Consider the following 15,819-nt stretch of genomic DNA (forward strand, 5'->3'; position numbering starts at 1 on the left):
CTCGGAAACCTCTCTAGCTTGTAGTACCTTGAAATTTCTTTATATTTTCCTTCGATCCTGAAGTCCTCACAGAAATCAAGTTCTTGAGTTGCACTTGTATTTTTGTGGCTTGACTGGTCCAATTCCAGGGGGAAAAATATCTGTCGTGCATAACAGAGCAACACCACAATTTGACACATGGCATGTTCTTAATAAAACTCTCAGATTAGAAGGCAGAGTTTTAAGTGAAAGTGACCTCTTTATGACCCATTGTAACAAAAAAATCAACCCGTTTTTTGGACTCGGTTCTAAATATGGTTGCAGAGGAATTTTCTCGCATCGTTTCCCTCCTTTTCAACTCCATCTTCTTCCCTTTCAGTACTGTTCTTCCATGGTGTCTCTTCATCTCTTGCTTTTCTTAATTGATGTTCCCTCTTATTTGAGAACCCATTTCTTCATCTCTTTCTAATCAATGGAAACCATTGATTTTTCAATACATTCTCAAGCAACAATAGCACTACCTTTGGAAAGCAACATAAACCAAGAGCTAGAATCGGGTGGATTTTGTAGGTTCTATTGTTTCTTGTTCTTGTTCTCATTATTTTTTTTTTCTTTTTGGACTTCCAATCATCAGGATATCGACTCAACAGATTTGGTTCCTCTTACATTATATTTGTATCTCAATTGTTTGTTGAATTGGTTGTCTTGACCAGAACCGGTGATGGCAGAATCCATTTTCCATTAGGAATGCTGTGAGGTTTAGATTTGGTGCTTCTGTGCTGGGCCACTGGCTCTACCAAACTTCCAATTTAACATTACAAAGATACCAAACTTCCAATTTAACATTACAAAGAAAGGTGATAAATGGATGGGTTTGCTTTGCTTTGAGTTACCTGTTTTGAAGATCTTGTGATTATTATTGTTTGTGCCAGTGTGAGATTTTTTACATGTATTTTATCATTGGTACTCGTATGGCACAATGATAATTGAAGTTAATATTACTTGCTTCCATATATAGTGGTTTACCTAATATTTATCTGCTATTCAACAATGTCTCTGTTATTCTTCTTTTCTTTTCTTGTCCAATATTTATTTGCTATTCAGAAATGTCAAGAAACACTAGAATTTATCCATTTCATTCGGTGGATTCTTGTTGAGAAGCAGCAATTTTAGACCTATGTCTGTCTCTTGCCTCGGCATTTTATGTCTTGCTCTTCTCCCCCCCCCCCCTCCCCCTCCTCCCCAATATGTCTCTGATGTTCAAGAATGTCAAGAGATACTAGAATTTCTATTTTATTGTGTGAGTTCAGTTGAAGAGTACCTAAGGCCCTTCAATTCAAGACAGAACAGGTTCAATCAAAGAAGACTCCTATACAATTATCTAGGTATTGCTAACATTATTAAATGTAAGAGATTCAAATCTATAATTAAGACTATATATAAAATTTTTGGAAATTCTTCATGGAACTTACTAATAGAAACCTAGGAAAACTAGACTAATAAACTGCAGGAGCAAGTAAGAAGAAAAGGGTTGCAAAATAGCTGGACATAACCATTATAAAGGAAAGCTTTTGGTCCATTGAATATCTTTGAAAATGACTGCTAGAAATATGGAGTAAGTGGCATTACAAGCTTTGCCTTTCCAACAAATGATATATCTACTAATAAATCCAATTTCAATTTTCATGAAATTAGAACAGAAAATTAAAGGCTTCTCATAAACAGTCAGATTATTTATGAACTACAATTGTTAAAACGTTGTTGAGGAATCTGCAAATACACTTGAACGCTTGTTCTCACAATACTTCTTTTGAGCTGAAACATATCAGAGATACTTTCTTTAAGGTATTTAGACACCCCGATTTGTGCAATACGGGTTCTACAGTGTCTTCACCCCAAGATCAGTCAGCTTAACCTTTAAGGTTACACTTCAGAAAGGTTACTTAAGGTATATCAGGTTATGTTCACTGCTTAACAGAACAACAACAGGGAGAGAGAGAAAGAAAGAGGAGGAGGAAAATTCAATGTTCATTATGAACATGAAAATGTGAATCGACAACTTCTAAAGCCAAAATTGTAAAACCACAATTTTTATATGGTGAGATGGGATTGGGCTTGATTGATCCAATTCCAGCCGTTCTACGAATCAGTTCACTTGCAGTAATGAAGCCTTCCTAAGAGATTTCTGGGTGTTTTTTGAGGGTTTCAGAAAGCATCATTTTCAAAAATGACAACCATTGGTTCTTTTGGCTGATTTTTATTTGTAGCAGTTGTTGATTGCTGCCAATGGATTGATCACGCCATGTATCGAACGGTTAAGAATCAAATGGAGAAGATTTACTTGTAAATATTATTTTTTATTTTTATATTTTAAAGGTTTAAAGTTTACTAATTTACCTCCCAATTGACCATGAAGTCCAAAACCTAATTTGAGAAATTTTAAACATTTCAGTTCATCCAAAAGGCAAACAGAAAAATATAAAACTCCAAATAACCAGGCAGCACCAGTGGCACCAGAAAAAATGAAACTAGACGTGTAGAAAAAGCGGAAGCCATGGCATAGGCCGGTTCGCTTATCTTACCAGTCCATCTCTTCCTTTCAATTCCAAATTTCACCTTCTTCCTGTTCCATCTCTTCTTTCCGCTTCACCCACTGAATGAGTTGAAGTAGGAGAAATAAAAATCCTCTCTTGCTAAGCCCAATCAATCATATTTATGGGTTATAGCAAGTTGGGCTTTTGCTTCTTGGTATATACAAACGCACTTTCAATCTCAGCCCATGTAAGTAAATAATAGACTCAGGAGCAAGGGAAGGGAATGCTCTATAGTCCCACATCGGTTTGAGAGAGGATAGGTACAAGGTGGAATCTCTACAAAAGCGAAGCCGAAACCCATTTCAAAGCATACCTTTCTCGGCCTTTTGGCTAAGATCAAGTGTAGTATCTGTTCTTATCAGTTTAATATCTGATACGTGGATCATCGATCCACATGATATTAAATTAATTTTTCTTGGGGGAGGACCCACTACAGTAGCTTGCTACTGGGGTCTTCGCGAGTCGCCCATGCGTTGCACTACTGCATAGGCCTGGCGCACCCCTACCAATGCCAATTCTAAATTTTTTCATCTTTGTCAAGTCATTTCCTTCAGGTTATTACAGCTAAAGATTCATATCAGACGGTTTTGATCTTTTAGATGCATTGGTTCCATTACATGGGATGAAACAAGATGAAAACAAAATTAATGTATACAGGTGGGGAGAAGGGATATTTATTCATTTAGATTAGAAATGGAACATTTAATTTGATGAAGGACATGTCCATTAGTCACAGGCACCTTGCCAGATTTGCCTTTTACTTTTTCACACTCTTTCTTGTTGGTCTCAACATCTTCTTTTTCTTTGACTACTAGTCTTCTTGCGATCAATTATGGATACCCCAGGTCTCAGTGTTCTCACACTCATACATCTCAGGATTCACATCCTCTACAATTCTTAGCCCTTGCAATTCTCTATAATTCATATTTAGAATTGTGACACATGACAATTAATTATCCAATGGTCACAATTAGAACCCAATTAAGAACCAAAACTAATACATTCTTAAAATTAAGTCTTAAGGAAAGAGGTGAGACAAAATTAGAAGAAATTTTAGGGATTCATTAGATTGAGTGCTTAGTTTAGTTTTAATTGTGACCACTGGATAATTAAATGCCACGTGTCACAATCCTAGATAAAAATTACAAGGAATTGCAAGGCAGAGAATTATAGAGGAAGTAGATCCGTGAATCGAGGTTGATTCTTTTTTTTGTTGAATGGAGTTTGTTTTCTAAATTTTAAAATTAAAAAAATACATAGAACAATTAAAACTTTCTAATAAATCTCACTTGTTGAAACTTTTATTTTTTTTGGATGATTAAATAATTCATTACCAAAAAGAAAAACTTACTTAAGAAAAACCTCGAGTTGTTATCTAGCAAAAAAAAAAAAAAAAACAAACTGTGTCCTTATTTATTTTTTTGGGGTGGGGAGGGGGTTGTCTATGCTAAATCTCATTATTCATTAAAAAAGAAAAAAGATATCAGATATATTAGTCTTTTAAAGTTATAATATACAATATACGGAGACACATAATCATGATTTTTAGTATAGACATAAAAGTACTACTAAAGATATTTTTATCATTTCCTTTAATAAATTTATCATACTAGAGGAAAAGAAAGCGATTGCCAATTTGATATACTTGTTGGGTGTCTATTCTTTTCATTATTTATTTTGAGTATCTCTATTATTTATTTATTTATTATGTTTTTGAATAAAATAAGGGTCAAGGATTTGAGGCTAGGTAGGCGGAAAGAGACTTTAAGACGAGCACATCTCTTTTAATCCCACATCGACCAAGTATTAGAAAAGAGAAAGGATACTAGAATATAAATATGGAAAAGAAAAACAGAAAGACATACTTACCTGGACGGGGTCAATGGCTGATCAAGAAGGGTCATGGCCTAGGTTGGTGACCTCCATTGCACTTGGGAGGGGTGCCCGCCTAACATCTCCCCAAGTGGGAGAGTGTACATCATAATTTGTGGAAGAGGGGGTACGCGTTCGCGCGGCCCCTATCAATTTCTTTTACAATATTTTAGTGATAGTTTATTAGTGACCCTACCAATTTCTTTTACAATATTTTAGTGATAGTTTATAAGTGATTCAGAATCTAATCTCATGCATGCAGGAATCCGTACAAAAGAACAGATGGATTCTGTTGTTTGGTCCAATTGATTCTCTGTTTGCTACCAAATTTGAAGTTTGCTTGCTTTTAATGGTGAAATCTATTGTCGATCTGCATTATGATAGACAAGCTTTAATGCCCTTCAAAAATGACGTCAATGACCCTGAAAAGTGAAAACCATCTCTTGTCATGGTAAAGAAAATGATATAAGAGTGCTGGAGTTGTGGTTGCAGTTGATCTCCACAACCCACATCTATATAATAGGTTTAGTCCTTTAAACCAACTATGGTTGATCCTTCTTTGTGCCAACACAGTTTACCCAGTTCCTTAGTTCATCATAAGCTTTGCAATATCTAAGCCTGTAAAATGCCGGTCTTTGTCCCCCCCCCCCCTCCTCTAGCTGATTTTGAAGATGATCCCACGATCCCAGTTTGGGTATCCTTTTATCTCTATATCCACTTATTTCTGTTGAATTGAATTGAACTGAATGGAAAAGAAGATTAAAATGAAGGATGAATCGGATGACTTCTAAAGGGTTTCATATTTAGATCAATTTAGGAGTGTCCACAAGAAGAATTTGTGTTTACAAAAGCTTTTGAATTTCCAAAACCAAAGTCCACCCCTTCTTGATAAGCATCAGTACTAAAGTAGATGGTAGGCAAAGAAGCCACTGCCCTCTTAGTTGAGAACAGACCATCATGAGAAGGTTCAATCGATCAGGAATCCTGAGACAGAGTCAAGGGTATATTGCTGATGGCATGAAATGCCCTTCTTTTTTGGGCCAAAAAAAATAGAACAAAGTGGCCTAAGAGAGCAGGAAGAAGGGCATTATAGTCCCAACAATTTCAAGGTGTCATTTATCCCATTATTCAAAGGAGTGGGTATAATATATAAATTTGATAGAAGATTTTTTTAAAAAAAAAAAAAAAAAAAAAGAAAACATAGAAGATATAAACAACTTAGAATATATTTTAGTATTATAAGGTTGCGAACTCAGGGGTTTTTAATCCCACATTGGTCAAGTACTATAGAAAAGAAAGGAGAGAGGAATATAAATAAGGGAAGGACAATCAAAAAAACATACTTACCTGGACGGGGTCAATGACTGATCAAGATGGGTCATGGCCTAGGTTGGTGACCTCCATTGCACTTGGGAGGGGTGCCCGCCTAACATCTCCCCAAGTGGGAGAGTGTACGTCATAATTTGTGGCAGCGGGGGTACGCGTTCGCGCGGCCCCTACCCAATTTCTAATAAAATTTTACAAATGCTTGATTTATCTTGATGATTTTTATTTGCAATATTGGCATGCAAGGGATTTAGTTGTAAATATGATTTTTTATTTTACATTTAAGAGTCTTAAATGGAAATTTAAGACCTATTAATTTTGTGGATCTTCATTTTCAAGCATTCAACCCTCTAAGTAAAGAGGATAGAGGGAACTTAGTGCCTAGCTCATCAAAGTTGAAGCTGCTCCTACACAAAATCAGGCACCCCAAAATTGAAGGTTGATAAATTTTTTCTGAAACTCAATGAAATAGAGAACTAGAGAAATCCAACGAGAGCATAAAAAGTCCTAAATCAAAATGACATGATCTGAAAATTTTTGTGGACTTGCATAGAACAACTAGGGTTTTAGATAATAAAATAAGATCAATATGACAATCTGAATGCAACAGAACAAGTAGTTATTTGGGTTTTAAGGCGAAGAGCTCAAAAAAATTCGTCAAGATCTCTCAAAGGGCAAAGAATGTAAAAACCCTAAATTTGAGGTTTTTTTTTTACATTCTATAAAGTTTTTTTTTTTTTTTTTGATATGAGGTTCATCCAGGCCAACTTGCTCGCACCACGATTACATCCTCAAGGGAACTTTTATATAATTAATGCAGCCAAATGGGTGCAAACCTAAGACCTCCCCTAGGGAGGTTAGGCCTTTAACCGCTTTACTAACCCATCATTGACAAGGCTATAAAGTTTCATTGTTCACAGTACACAAGGAGGATTTTCACCAACTTAGGTAATCACTTGCTTTAATCCATTGTTTTCATATTTAAAACAATTATGAACTCACAATATTCCCTTCGACAAATAGAATCGTTATGGTCTAACCTTCGACTAGGGTAAAGGAGAATCGTCAATTTTGAAGAATTGAACTCTAAAAATGCTAATCTCCAAGCTAGGGCAAAACGAAGTAGGGATTTGAATCAGGTAAATGGAGGGGTTTCATTTTATAATTAGTAAACTATTAAGCCCTCAAATTCTAAAAATACAAAATGATATTTAAAATTAAACCCGGGCCACTTGATTATAAACCTTTTGATTTGATTTTCAATACGTGGCATATTTTATATCATTGGCTGCATGCTACCACGGCTGCTGCAAATAAAAACCCTCATCCTGAAATGATTTTGAATCTCATCTCATGCATATAGGAATTTTGAAAAATGGACAGATTTTCTTGGTTCATCCAAACCTGTAAAAGTTATAGTGGTTCTGTTCTGTTCCTCACAACCTCGGAAACCTCTCTAGCTTGTAGTGCCTTGAAATTTCTTTATATGTTCCTTCGATCCTGAGGTCCTCAAAGAAATCAAGTTCTTGAGTTGCACTTGTATTTTTGTGGCTTAATTGGTCTAATTCCGGGGGGGGAAAATCTCTGTCGTGCATAACAGAGCAACACCACAATTTGACACATGGCATGTTCTTAATAAAACACTTAGATTAGAAGGCTGAGTTTTAAGTGAAAGTGACCCATTTATGACCCATTGTAAAAAAAAAAAAAAACCCCTTTTTTGGACTCGGTTCTAAATATGGTTGCAGAGGATTTTTCTCACATCGGTTCCCTCCTTTTCAACTACATCTTCTTCCCTCTCAATGCTGTTCTTCCATGGTGTCTCTTTATCTCTTGCTTTTCTTAATAGATGTTCCCTCTTATTTGAGAACCCATTTCTTCATCTCTTTCTAATCAATGGAAACCATTGATTTTTTCAATACATTCTCAAGCAACAAAAGCACCTACCTCTGGAAACAACATAAACCAAGAGCTAGAACCGGGTGGATTTTGTAGGTTCTATTGTTTCTTGTTCTTGTTCTTATTATTATTTTTTCTTTTTGAACTTCCAATCATCAGGATATCGACTCAACAGATTTGGTTCCTCTTACATTATATTTGTATCTCATTTGTTTGTTGAATTGGTTGTCTTGACCAGAACCGGTGATGGCAGAATCCATTTTCCATAAGGAATGCTGTGAGGTTTAGATTTGGTGCTTCAGTGCTGGGCCACTCGCTCTACCAAACTTCCAATTTAACATTACAAAGAAAGGTGATAAATGGATGTGTTTGCTTTGAGTTACTTGTTTTGAAGATCTTGTGATTGTTATTGTTTGTGCCTGTGTGAGATTTTTTACATGGATTTTATCATTGGTAGTCGTATGGCACAATGATAACTGAAGTTAGTATTACTTGCTTCCATATATAGTGGTTTACCTAATATTTATCTGCTATTCAACAATGTCTCTGTTATTCTTCTTTTCTTTTCTTGTCCAATATTTATCTGTTATTTAGAAATGTCAAGAAACACTAGAATTTATCCATTTCATTCAGTGGGTTCTTGTTGACGAGCAGCAATTTTAGACCTATGTCTGTCTCTTGCCTCTGCATTTTATGTCTCTGGTGTTCAATAATGTCAAGAGATACTAGAATTTCTATTTCATTGTGTGAGTTCTTGTTGAAGATCCGGAGTACCTAAGGCCCTTCAATTCAAGTCAGAGCAGGTTCAAACAAAGAAGACTACTATACAATTATCTAGGTACTGCTAACATTATTAAATGTAAGAGATTCAAATCTATAATACATTTGCGAATTTTTTTATCTTTTTTAATTAGTATTCCTGCTTAGATGTTACTTCCTAATCACTCTTGTTTTGACAGGAAGGATTGTTGCTGCTTAATCCATGAACGCAATGTTTTTTGACACTGGTAAAACAGCTCGAGAATCATCTTTGACACCAAGACTCTTTCTTATATCATTTGCATCATCTTTTTGTCTCCATCTTTGGTTCGTTTTGCCAGACCAAAAGACAATATCTATATTTGTTACAAATTGAAAAGTTTTCTTCAATGCAAACTGGTCATGGCTTCTCACTGTAATTCAAGAACTAAATTTTCTCAGCTCTCAATCATAACCAAAATGATTTAGTATAACAAATTGAACTTAATACTCTAGGATGGAGGAAACTCCGAGCTTTTAGTGATTTTTATTAATGTTGTATCTATTGACTTGTAAACACAGGGGCTTTTTGTTCATTGAAATCACTAGAAGGTTGTAATCCTGTTTCTGAAACTCCAACTCAACCTTGGTCTTGTGTGGCTCAAGGTGATTGATCCAAACCCAGGTTAACTCTTTGGGTTTTCCTCTTCTTCCATGATCGGAGGCAACTCTGCATCCTTCAACATTCCAAACTGATAATTTACTTAAACCATTCATAATCTTCAAAGAACAAATTCAAAATCTTTGAGAAACAAGGCTTGATCTTTCTAGACGAAGAAGATAAACAACATACCAATCTACCGATCTTTCTAGCCAAAGAAATAAAAAGAAATATGGAAAGAAAGCCCTGTTTTGGCTTCTTTAGCATCTTTATTTTATGTGTAGGTTGTTTCACACTAGGGTGCCAGAGAACATCAAGGCCATTGGCATGTTCAGTTTCACATTCTAACATCGTATCGATTTCAAGAAATAGTCAAGAATGGAGTGGAGTTGAGAGTGAAACTAAACTAATAAAGTGCAAAAATCAATTGAAAGTTTCCAAGCTTTCTCCTAATCACAACTCCCTTCCGGCAAAGAACTCAACGATTTCTTAATAGATTTTAAAAAGAATTAGATTGGAATCCCAACCAACTTTGAACTAGCATGATTGCCACCAGATAACATAAAATCGTTCTAATAATGGCCCACAAGGGACTGAAAAGAGAAAATCAAGAACTCATTTTATTTCAGAAACTTATCCGTCAAAATGGCTATCTTCATCTCTATTAATAATAACAATAACAAAAGAAAAGGTGAAATGACAACTTCTAAAGCCAAAATTGTAAAACCACAGAACACAGAAAATTAATCTCTGAACACAAAAAATCAATCTCTCTAAACTTAGAAATTTCTGCGTTTGTATTGTAGAGTTAGAAATCTATTAAGGAACATAGAAAATCGATCTTTCTAAACCTAAAAACACAATGTCTCCCCTTCTTCACTAAGCCTCTTCTTCTACCTACAGTTGCTCCTAGTAGCGTTTCTTGATTCAGAAAAGAGAGATGGAGCAAGAGAGATAGAGGAAAGGGATTGAGAGAGAAACGATGGAAGAAAATCCTCTGCAACTATATTTTGAACCCAACCTTCTATTCTGAGCCGTTTATTAAGAATATGCAAGTGTCAAATTATAGTTCTGCACTGCTATGCACAACGAAGAGATTTTCCCCCTTCAAAATGCATTTTTTTCTAGCAAAGAACTCAGTGAGTAGCCCCAACCATGTTCTAATTACCAATGTATTTGCAGGATCTCCAGTGAGTTGCTGCTTCATAATGACACCATGTTAATGTGTGCAAGATCTTTTAATTCCGAACACGGACAAACGAGATGTTGCTGGGGCTTAATAAATAAGAACACACAACGGATGGGTGCAATAGGAATCTTTGACAAGGAAGATGAAGAAACTAGAGGAATTCTGGCAGGACTAATTTAGGGACTAAGATCAGCCAAAGTAAAGGCATGAACGTCACAACCATCTGGAGTAACTTCTCTTGGCTAGAAGATTGGATCCTAATTACTAAAAAAGCTTGGTCACTCTCAGCGACAAAAGAATTACTCAATCTTGCCTCAGAAATAGACAATATACAAATAACAAAGTTTTGGAGCCCCAATATTCAATCTTGGCTTCTTAACATAGCTCAAAACACATCATTCCAACGATCGGCTGACTGGGTGACCTTGACCCAACAGGATCTTTGTAATTGTAAGAACTGATGTTTGTTTCTATCAGTTTCTATCATCAAAAAAAATATAGTTAAATAATTAAATAAAAAAAATTAAAAAAAAAAAGCATTCTTTTCTAAAATTACAAGCATAGATTCTTTTGGCTAAAACCAATCAATCTTGTTTATGGGTTATAACTTATAGCAAGGTGGGCTCTTGCCTCTTGAACATGCAAACTCACTCTCAGTCACGGCCCATGAAAGTAAATAATAGAGACTTAGAGCAAGAGAAGAGAATGCTATATAGTCCCACACTGGTTGGAGAGAGACAAGGTATAAGGTGATCCTCTCTATAAAACAGAAATCGAAACCCATTTGTAAGCATACCTTTCTCGGCCTTTTGGCTAAGATCAAGTGTAGTATCTGTTCTTATCAGTTTAATATCTGATACGTGGATCATCGATCCACATGATATTAAATTAATTTTTCTTGGGGGAGGACCCACTACAGTAGCTTGCTACTGGGGTCTTCGCGCGTCGCCCATGCGTTGCACTACTGCACGGGCCTGGCGCTCCCCTACCAATGCAAATTCTAACTTTTTTTTCCTTTTCAAGTCATTTCCTTCGTGTTATTACATCTAAAGATGCCATATCAGACGGTTTTGATCTTTTAGATGCATTGGTTCCATTACATGGGATGATACAAGATGAAAACAAAATTAATTTATACAGGTGGAGAAGGGATATTTATTTTGATGAAGATGAGTTTTATTCCATCACGTCTTTTTTAAGTATCCTTATGATTGGTGGTGACTAGACGGATTCACATTCTCTACAAAAATTAATTATCCAATAGTCCCAATTAGAACCTAATTAAGAACCAAAACTAATACATCCCTAAAATTAAGCCTTAAGGAAAGAGGTGAAACAAAATTAAAAGAAATTTTAGGGATTCATTAGATTGAGTGTTTTGTTGAGTTTTAATTGTGACCACTGGATTATTAAATGCCACGTGTCACAATCCTAGATAAAAATTACAAGGAATTGCATAGGTAGAGAATTGTAGAGGATGTAGATCCGTGAATCGACGTTGATTCCCTTTTTTGTTGAATGGAGTTTGATTTCCAAATTTTAAAATAAAAAATACATAGAACAATTAAAACTTTCTCGTAAATCTCACTGGTTAAATTTTTTTTTTTTTGGATGATTAAATAATTTAGTACCAAAAAGAAAAACTTACTTAAGAAAAACCTCTTGTTGTTACCCAGCCAAAAAAAAAAACTCTTTGTCCCTATTTGTTTTTTTTGGGGTGGGGAAGGGGGGGTGGTTGTCAAGGCTACATCTCATTATTCATTAAAGATGAAAAAAGATATTGGATATAGTAGTCTTTTAAAGTTATAATGACATAATCATACTTTTTAGTATAGACATAAAAGTACTACTAAGGATATCTTTATCTTTTTCTTTAATAAATTTATCATACTAGAGGAAAAGAAAGCGATTGCCAATTTGATATACTTGTCGGTGTCTGTGCTTTTCATTATTTATTTTGAGTGTGTCTAAAATTTATTTATTTATTTATGTTTTTGAGTGAAATAAGGGTCAAGGGTTTTGAGGCTAGGTAAGCAAAAAGAGACTCTAAAATGAGCACTTCTCTTTTAATCCCACATCGACCAAGTATTAGAAAAGAGAGAGGAAAGTTGAATATAAATATGGAAAAGAAAAACAGAAAGACATACTTACCTGGACGGGGTCAATGGCTGATCAAGAAGGGTCATGGCCTAGGTTGGTGACCTCCATTGCACTTGGGAGGGGTGCCCGCCTAACATCTCCCCAAGTGGGAGAGTGTACGTCATAATTTGTGGAAGAGGGGGTACGCGTTCGCGCGGCCCCTACCAATTTCTTATACAATGTTTTACAAGTGCTTGATTTCATTTATGATTTGGAATTGAAATCAGAGTATTAGACCATTTCTTCTAAGTCTCTTCAAATTTAAAAAATGTTGGTTGATTGTATATTTCATTATTATATATAGTTCTATGATTTAGAGTATCAGATAGTTCTATGATTTAGAGTATCAGTTTCTATTTTAATCCCTTTGAATTCCACATATGAAGTTGGATAGAAATGTATCCATAGGTACTATGTTGGATTTGAATTCAAATTGATTGATTATCTCGGTTATGTTGCTTCTAGCAAATACCTTTTTTTTTTTTTTTTTTGCTGTTACCAAATACCATTTTTTTGGGTTTTGGACTTTCCAAATCAATCTGACAGGTAATGGCGGAGCCACATAGGGCCGGATGGAGGCAATTTCTTTTTAAATTTAATTACTTCCTTTATTTTTTTTCCTCACTCTACATTTTTAAGGCAAAGATGACGGGTATAGATGTCATTTTTAATCATATCCAACGGTTACTCTTAAACTCTACTTTCTCTTAAGTCTCCTCTTTTATTCCTTATTTTCTCTCTTATTTCCTCATACTTCTCCCATTCACTCTCTTTTATTTCTCATTTTCTCTCTTATTTCCTCATCCTATTCACTCTTTCTTTCACAATTTTTCACGTATTCTTTTCACAAAACCGTAGAAAACACGAATGTATGAATCAATTGAATTTTTTTCAATTTAATTGCTAAACTAATTATTTTTTCTAACATTATATTGAAGTAATTATTTAAGTAATAGGTACTCTTTTTTCTTTTTTCTTTTTTTTTTTCTTCTCAATTTCTCTCTCTATTTTTTTTCTTCTGTTATTCTTTCTAGAAAACGACTTAATTTAAAATTTTAGTTTAATTATTTAACAAATTGAATTTTTTTTTTTCTAACATTGTACATTGTATGTTGTATTGAATTAATTATTGAAGTAATGTTCTATTAAAAGTAAAAGAATTGTTGAAGTAATTGAACAAAAATATAATAAAATAATTCAGCAGCGGGTCTTATATGAGTCCATATAATATATGTGGTGGCATTAATGCTCATCCAAAGGAGAGGTAATCCGAACTTATTGTTCAGCCCATTGATGTTTAATCCTGGCTCAGCCCTAGCCTATAGGAGACCTGGCCCAATTTTTTTTCTTCTGGAATTCTAACAAATGGATGGATTTTCTTGGTTCATCCAAACTTGTGAAAGGCTATACTGGTTTTGTTCCTCACAACCTGAACCTCTCTGGCTTGTAGTACCTTGATATTTCTTTAGATTTTCATGCTTGATGGCAAATTGATGTTTCTTCTAGTGGCTTTCTTGATTGATGGCTACTGATATTCTATCGTGGGTAGCTGGTCTCAGCTCTCTAAGATAACCTTGATGTGAATGGCTACTGATATTCTATTGATATTTACAAGTAACTTCCTGTAATTTGATTATCAACCGTTCGATCTTATTTTAATTACGTGGCGTAATCACAATCGTTGGCAGCAGCCAGTAGCTACTACTACAAATAAAAATCCTCTCTCAGTAAACCCATTCAACCTTATTTATGGGTTATGGCAAGATGGGCTCGTCTCTTGGTACATGCGAACGCACTCTCAGTCTAAGCCCATGTAAGTAAACAATAGAGATATTCACCCAAAAAAAAAAAAAAGTAAACGATAGAGACTCAGAGCAAGAGAAGAGAATGCTCCATAGTCCCACATCGGTTGGAGAGAGACCAGGTATAAGGTGAAACCTCTCTACGAAAGGCCAATGGAGGAGTAGTAGGATGGTTAGGAACCTGACTAGTGGAGAGGTCATGGGTTCAATTCCTACTGGCGGTATTATGTAATATCCCTATCCCTATATATAAAAAGCGCCTTTATACCCAAAAAAAAAACATCTTTACAAAAGAGAAACCAAAACCCTAAGATCAAGTGTAGTATCTGTTCTTATCAATTTAATATCTGCTACGTGGATCCACATGATATTAAATTAATTTTTCTTGGGGGAGGGCCCACTAGAGTAGCTTGCTACTGGGGTCCTTGCGCGTCGCCCATGCGTTGCAATACTGCACGGGCCTGGCGCACCCCTACCAATGCTAATTCTAAAGTCTATTATATTTCCTTGTTTAGAACAAATCAATACCATATGTTTATCACATCCCAAGATGCGTATCCGACAGTTGTGATCTTTTAGATGCATCGATTCCCATACACAGGTTGATACAACTTACAAGTGCATCAAGGTACTCACCATTCAGAATTATTTCCAAAATTAGCCCTAAATGTACCATCGCATGGACAACTGCAATGTACTATAGCATGGACAACTGCAGTGCCAGTTTACCTTTCAATTGGATGGATTTATCATTGGGAAACGCAATTAACTCCTTTCTACTTCGGTTACCCAAAAAACAAAGGAAAACCTCCTTTCTCCTTCAATGCCCTAGCATACTACATACTCCAAACATGAAAACAATCTTGGCATACACTATAATTAAAACAACAAATTAATTACTATTATTTCAAGAAACTTACGAGTGGACAAGATAAAATAATTCAATATCAACATTAATATACAAGAATAAATAAATATGTTGGTGCAACCTAGAAGGGGGTGAATCGGTTGCAATTAGTGGATTGTCCCAATTTTGCAATTTATGTGAAAATATAAGGTAAATTGAAAATTCAAAACGATTAAACAATAACAAGCAACCACAACACAAGATGTATAGTGGTTCAACCATACAAGTCTACGTTCACTCCTCTCTTGAGCTCAAGAGAGTGTTCCACTATGATTCTCTTTCAATACAATGAGTAAAGATCAAACCCTTACAATAATCTTTGTTACGGGGCAAGAGAACCTTTTACAATCTTTGTTTAGCAAGTAGGGCAAGAGTACCCTTAACAATCTTTGTTTACGGGCAAGAGCACCCAAGCTATCTTTGTTCATGGGCAAGAGCACCCGAGCAATCTTTATTCACGAGCAAAAGCACCCAATGATCAATTCTAATCTACCAACCTAGACTAAAATTGAAACAGTTACAAATGAAGGATGTTACCTTACAAGAGGTGTGATACTTTACCTCTTGTGTGAATGTGATACAATGAGAGTTGTATGCTCAATATATGAAATGCATGCACTACTGACGCCTTCAATCACCTCAAGCTTGGTTTCCACAAAGCTTAGTAAATACCTTGGTATGTTTCTTCAAGGTTGGGAGAGAGTGAGAGGCAA

The 15,819-nt window shown here is 35.3% G+C and overlaps 6 non-coding genes across 6 annotated transcripts; all 6 read left to right on the forward strand.

Annotated features, from left to right (window-relative positions):
- The first annotated feature begins 2,882 nt into the window (after positions 1–2,882).
- On the forward strand, positions 2,883–3,078 carry LOC149001721 (U2 spliceosomal RNA). The gene has a single exon (XR_016170486.1). It is a non-coding gene; the product is annotated as a U2 spliceosomal RNA (small nuclear RNA).
- Positions 3,079–4,434: 1,356 nt separating this feature from the next.
- On the forward strand, positions 4,435–4,594 carry LOC149001722 (U1 spliceosomal RNA). The gene has a single exon (XR_016170595.1). It is a non-coding gene; the product is annotated as a U1 spliceosomal RNA (small nuclear RNA).
- Positions 4,595–5,784: 1,190 nt separating this feature from the next.
- On the forward strand, positions 5,785–5,944 carry LOC149001723 (U1 spliceosomal RNA). Its single transcript, XR_016170567.1, has one exon. It is a non-coding gene; the product is annotated as a U1 spliceosomal RNA (small nuclear RNA).
- Positions 5,945–11,050: 5,106 nt separating this feature from the next.
- LOC149001724 (U2 spliceosomal RNA) lies at positions 11,051–11,246 on the forward strand. Its single transcript, XR_016170472.1, has one exon. It is a non-coding gene; the product is annotated as a U2 spliceosomal RNA (small nuclear RNA).
- A 1,155-nt stretch (positions 11,247–12,401) lies between these two features.
- Positions 12,402–12,561, forward strand: LOC149001725 (U1 spliceosomal RNA). The gene has a single exon (XR_016170534.1). It is a non-coding gene; the product is annotated as a U1 spliceosomal RNA (small nuclear RNA).
- A 1,914-nt stretch (positions 12,562–14,475) lies between these two features.
- LOC149001726 (U2 spliceosomal RNA) lies at positions 14,476–14,674 on the forward strand. Its single transcript, XR_016170499.1, has one exon. It is a non-coding gene; the product is annotated as a U2 spliceosomal RNA (small nuclear RNA).
- The last annotated feature ends 1,145 nt before the right edge of the window (positions 14,675–15,819 follow it).

This window comes from Hakea prostrata, chromosome 10, assembly GCF_041222555.1.
Source record: "Hakea prostrata isolate BN-2017 chromosome 10, UWA_Hpros_2, whole genome shotgun sequence".
NCBI classification, from domain to species: domain Eukaryota; kingdom Viridiplantae; phylum Streptophyta; class Magnoliopsida; order Proteales; family Proteaceae; genus Hakea; species Hakea prostrata.